At 36.1% G+C, this 5860-nt stretch overlaps 1 pseudogene; it reads left to right on the forward strand.

Moving 5' to 3' along the window:
- The first annotated feature begins 559 nt into the window (after positions 1 to 559).
- On the forward strand, positions 560 to 4180 carry LOC113305525 (annotated as a pseudogene).
- The last annotated feature ends 1680 nt before the right edge of the window (positions 4181 to 5860 follow it).

Here is a 5860-nt window from a genome sequence, read left to right on the forward strand (position 1 = left end):
ATATATATCTCCCAAAATAAATCGAGAGGACCGTGCCAATTTGAGCCAGGATCGCAATTTGATCCGCTCATCTCAGGTTGAGACGCCCGGCTCAACCTGACACACGATGGATAAAATCTGTTATTTGAAAATTTATTCATCCATTTTATTTGTTTCAATCTGCTTGTTTGCCGGACCAACCGGACTTGCTCTAGGTCAATTTATTTTCATGAGTGTCAATTATTTTTGAGCACCTAAGAAAGGAAGAATAATTGAAGATTCAGCGAGGTGATGGGATCACGATTCACAACATACCCAGAAATAGCTAAGGTTTGAAAATGTAAAGTAAATCCAAAGTCAATAGACCAAACTCAACCACTGACACATGTTTTAATAGATGACAAAAACAATATACTATAGTAAAATATAAATAAAACTATCATATTAGCAAAGTACAGACACACGTTTGTTTTTTCCTTAACCTAAAAGACCAAAATACCCATAATCTATGTGCCATCATGGCCACCTTTTATTGACAACTGATAAAAACTTTCAGATATCTACTCAACTTCCAAATATATACTAGTACCTCCTAACTTTCTGTTCAGTCAAAATTATCACATTCTTCATCTAAACTCAAAGCAGTTCATATCATTAATCAATTAAAAAAACACACACCCACATTCCATAACTCCTGTTCTGAGTTCTGGTGTTGTGTTTTCATGATATTTTATTTCATTTTTCAGAATTTCCAAAACAATGGGGATTACAATTAACGTCAGAAAGAGCCCAATGGTAATATTTCTTGCTAATCTTGACTTACTATCTTACTATCTATTTTTAGTTTGTTATGGAGCTAATACAATCAGAAAAGGAGGATCAATTAGAGATGGACAAACCCTAATCTCAAGAGATCAAAATTTTGAATTGGGTTTTTTTAGTCCATCACATTCAACTAAACGTTATGTTGGGATTTGGTATTATCAAATCGCAGAGAAAAGTACTATTGTTTGGGTAGCTAATAGAGATAATCCAGTATTAGAAAAATCTGGTGTGCTTACATTAACAAATGATGGTGATTTAATGGTTTTGAATGGGGCTGGAAAATCAGTTTGGTCTACAAATACTACAATTGTATCAAGAAATGGTGCCCTAATTTTATTAGATTCTGGAAATCTAGTTTTGGAAAAAAATGAAGCTGAATATGATCCTAGTTAAAGCTTTGTGGCAGAGTTTTGATTTTCCCGCCGATACATTTTTACCTGGTATGAGAATCGGGGTTTCCAAAACTGGGTTAAAAAAACAAATATATACTTCTTAGAAATCTACGAATGATCCTTCAACTGGGAATTTCAGTTCAGGTATTGATTCTTGGAGATCGCCGCAAATTGTGATTTGGGAAGGTTCTAAGCGTCTTTGGAGAAGTGGGATATGGAATCAACAGATATTTACTGGTGTTCCGTCCATGAAAGCTCAGTATTTGTATGGGTTCAGGTTAATTCCTAGTGATGAAGGGGATATTTACTTTACTTACTCGTTGCCGGATGCTTCTGTATATATGAGGTTTCAAATTCAATCGGATGGTACAATGGAAGAATTGCGTTGGAGCAACGACAAGAAAGAGTGGACTGTTTATTGGTCACAGTTGATTGCTGGATGTGATCTCTTTAGTAAATGCGGTGCTTATGGGAGTTGTACTATGTTGGATTCAGTGAATTGCAATTGTTTAGATGGGTTTGTACCGAAATCAGATGGTGATTGGAAAAAAGGAAATTGGTCAAGTGGTTGTCAGAGAAAAAATGATTTACAGTGTGAGAAAAATGGTGGGCAAGTGGGAGGAGATGGGTTCTTGGAATTGGATGAGGTCAAGTTACCAGATTTAGCTCAAATGAAGAGTCAATTTACTAACAAGGATGATTGTGAAAACGAATGCTTGAACAATTGTTCGTGTAAAGCATATGCTTCAGTTAGTGGGATAGGATGTTTGACATGGGATCAAGATTTGTCTGACATTCAGAAGTTTCAAGCTGGTGGAAATCAGCTCTATATTCGCCTCAACAAATCCGATATAGTAGGTAAGGTTGCTTTTGTTAAATTAAGGCCAATTAGTTTAGCATACTTGAGCTGTTTTAGTTTTTTGTTTTTAAATTATGTTTCCAAGAATTTTGTCTATACAACACATCCATAACTCTAATTCTTATGAACCATTGGCTGTTTCTTGGCTTTCTGATTCAAATTTTACCTGGTTTGTTAAATTTAGCAATAGACTAGGAGCTAAACTATGAATTATTTATTTGTTCAGATGGTAAAAGCAACAAAAGAAAACTTGCAATCCTGATAAGCGTAATACTCGGTGTAGTATGCTTAAGCATCTTTGCTTACTTACTGTGGAGAAACAAAAACAAACCAAAAGGTATATTAATTTCATATTTTTCCTGAAGTGTTCGATGGAAGTATTAATGCTTTTCTTAGAAAGTTCATATAAAATTGTATTCTCAGATCCGTGTAAAAGGAAAAGAAAAGAAACGGGAAGTTCTGATCAGTTAAGTAAGAGTAAAGAAATGTTGAGAGACTTCTCAGGGGAAGACGTAGGTGAAGGCGAAGAAAATGGACCCGAGTTACCTCTGTTCAGCTTCAATATTATTGAAACTGCTACAAACAACTTTTCTATTTCAAATAAACTTGGCCATGGAGGTTTTGGTGATGTTTACAAGGTAAGTCTCATAATAATATCTTCGTTAAATACACTGAAGCATGTGTCCTTTTCTGGTTCATACTTTGGAATTCAAATGGGTGTATAAAATGTTGTTTCACTTGTTGGAAAAGAGGAACTTATTGAATGGCATGGTGGTTATTGTTTTCTAGGGAACCATGCCTTGTGGAGCAATAGTAGCTGTTAAAAGACTTTCAAGGAAGTCAGGACAGGGATTAGAAGAGTTCAAAACCGAGATTATCTTAATTGCCAAACTACAACACAGAAATCTGGTAAGGATTTTGGGCTGTTGCATTGAAGAGGAAGAAAAGATGTTGGTCTATGAATACATGCCTAACAAAAGCTTGGACGCCTTCATTTTCGGTTCGACCTTTGCTCTTCTTTTTCCCTCTATATTTTCGATAGTGTAATTTCATCATGGCATCATTAATAAATGTAAACAAACTTTCTATAATCATTATGAGCAGATTCAACAAAACAAGTGTTGTTAGATTGGGGAAAACGTTTCAATATAATTGAAGGAATCGCCCGAGGGTTCTTTACCTGCATAGAGATTCGAGGTTAAGAATAATTCATAGAGATTTGAAAGCTAGCAACATTTTATTGGATGAAGAAATGAACCCGAAAATTTCAGATTTTGGAATGGCGAAGATCTTCGGAGGGAATCAAAATCAAGCAAATACAACCAGGGTAGTTGGAACATAGTAAGTCTCACTGATAAAACCGTAATTAACACTTGAATAACATCATTTTGACTCTTGACTAATTTTTCTGTCTTATAATGTAGTGGCTATATGTCTCCCGAGTATGCAATGGAAGGGCTATTCTCCATAAAATCTGACGTTTATAGCTTTGGAGTACTACTTCTTGAGATAGTCAGTGGCAAGAAGAATTCGTATTTTCGTCATACTGATAAACACCCAAACCTTCTTGTACTTGTAAGTTTACATCTTTTAAAACCAACACCCTTTGTCTACTTCTTCTTTAACCCAAGTCTCTCTGTAAAGACTTTGACGAATATATCAAATACTGGAGTATACGAGTGATAAGTTGGTGTTTTTCTTTACAGGCATGGAATCTATGGAACGAAGGGAAAGTAATGGAATTCGCAGATCCATCTATAAGCTATTCATATACTTTATCAGAGGTGTCTAGGTGCATGCACCGATGCACGTAGGAATTTTATGTGTACAAGATTCTGCTATCGATAGAGCATGGCTGCTGTTGTTCGAATGTTAGAAAGTGAAACTGCACTTCGTCCTGCACCAAGACCTCCTACATTTACTATTGGAAGAAGACCCTAGGAAATGGATTTATCCATGGAGGAACATGAAATAGTATCCACAAATGATGTAACAGTTACGGTCATTTCAGGAAGATGATTATTTTTTGTTGATATACGAGATTTTGGCAAATCAGTTTTAGGTCATCTCATAGGGTTGTATTATAACATATAGATAATTTGTATAACTTCCTTCTTTTTTTCCTCTTCGTGTTTTTTGGTTACGGTGGACAAAGTGCAGTGTCTATATTTATCAGTATCATTATTTGATTAACAGTTGGTAATCAGGTAAATGGGTTTTTACCAAAGCTTGACAATCAGGATTGAGTTTCTTTTGTTGTTGAATGGGGAAGGGAGACTGGTTTCCCTTTATATTGTTCTTTTGAAGTAAAAATAAGACGAAATCTATTTCATTAAAGCAAGAAGATTGCATCTATAAGAATGGGAGACAAGAGAGTAAGAAAACAAAGGACTTCCCGCTTTTCAAATTTTCATTTTTATTTTTACAGTGTAAGTTTCACTTTGCAGTTGGCATAGTTCAGTAACCACTGGATTGGCAAGCGTTTTTACCCTTTGTTGCAATGGAAAAAATATTTTGACTGGAACAGAGCTCTCTGACTATACATGTGATTCCTTATTACCGACCTACCTGGTACAGAACTTGGATGGTGCTTATAAAAGCCTTGCATTTGGACTCTGTTGCTGCGGAAGGACGGAGACAATCCTCAATTGAGTACCAGTCTACCATAATTAGTTCTTCAAAATGGATAAAATTCATCTTTGAACGGGAACTAGTACAGGGACCAACCTGCCTGATATCCTCTACTTCAGCTTTAGGTTGGTCTGGCCAGTTGTTTGTACCCCATTAAAATGGAGCACGTGTGTACCACACAAGCTATTCCATAATGGTGAAACACGGTTTATGGAAGAAACCTATACGATTTACTATAGAAATCCGTGTGGTTTATTAAAGAACCCCATGACTTATTATAGAAGTCTAGTTGGCTTATTTTGGAAACACATTTTATTTGTTAAAGAAATCCATGGTTTATTATAGAAGCCCAGTTGACTTATTTTGAAAGCCCATTCGGTTTATTGAAGAATGATTTTTTAGGGACCATGGTTTTTTTGGGAGACCATGATCTTATTATGCCACCTTCCCTATAGTTATAAGGGGTGTCCTAAAACATTGAAATGACTAACCTATCCTTAACCTAATGTAATTTAAAACTAACACAATAACCACCTCTCTCTCTATATATATATATAACCACCACCTCCTCTCACCACCACCTCCCACCACCCCCGATTACCACCACCACCACCAACCACCGATTACCACCACCACCACCACCCACCACCGCCGATTACCACCACCAACCACCGATTACCACCACCAACCACCACCGCCGATTACCACCACCACCACCTCCAATTATCACCACCAACAACCACCGATTACCACCACCGCCTCCGATTACCACCACCACCACTATATATATAGCTTAATTTAAAACATTAACAAAGATATTCTCACAAATCCATTACTTGTAATTCGTTTTTGGTTGAATAAACGAGAACTAATCATCAAAATAAGTTGAAAATGGAAGTTCCAGAGAGGTTTAATGGAGTTTTTTTTCAGTAAAAAGTTCGGTTATCACAAATTATTTTTTTCTTAACCGAACTCAAAGTTCGGTTGATTCGCAAAAAAATACTTTTAACCGAACTCCTTGTATTAGAGCAATACAAGTCCATAAGTTCGGTTCGTTCGCAAAATTATTAAGTTTTCTTTGTAACCGAACTCTACCTATAAGCCCAGTTCGGTTGATTCGCAAAATATGTTGAAGTTTGCGAACCAACCGAACTTCTAACACTAGGTTACTTTT

This window comes from Papaver somniferum, chromosome 1 (genome assembly GCF_003573695.1).
Source record: "Papaver somniferum cultivar HN1 chromosome 1, ASM357369v1, whole genome shotgun sequence".
In the NCBI taxonomy this organism is placed as follows: domain Eukaryota; kingdom Viridiplantae; phylum Streptophyta; class Magnoliopsida; order Ranunculales; family Papaveraceae; genus Papaver; species Papaver somniferum.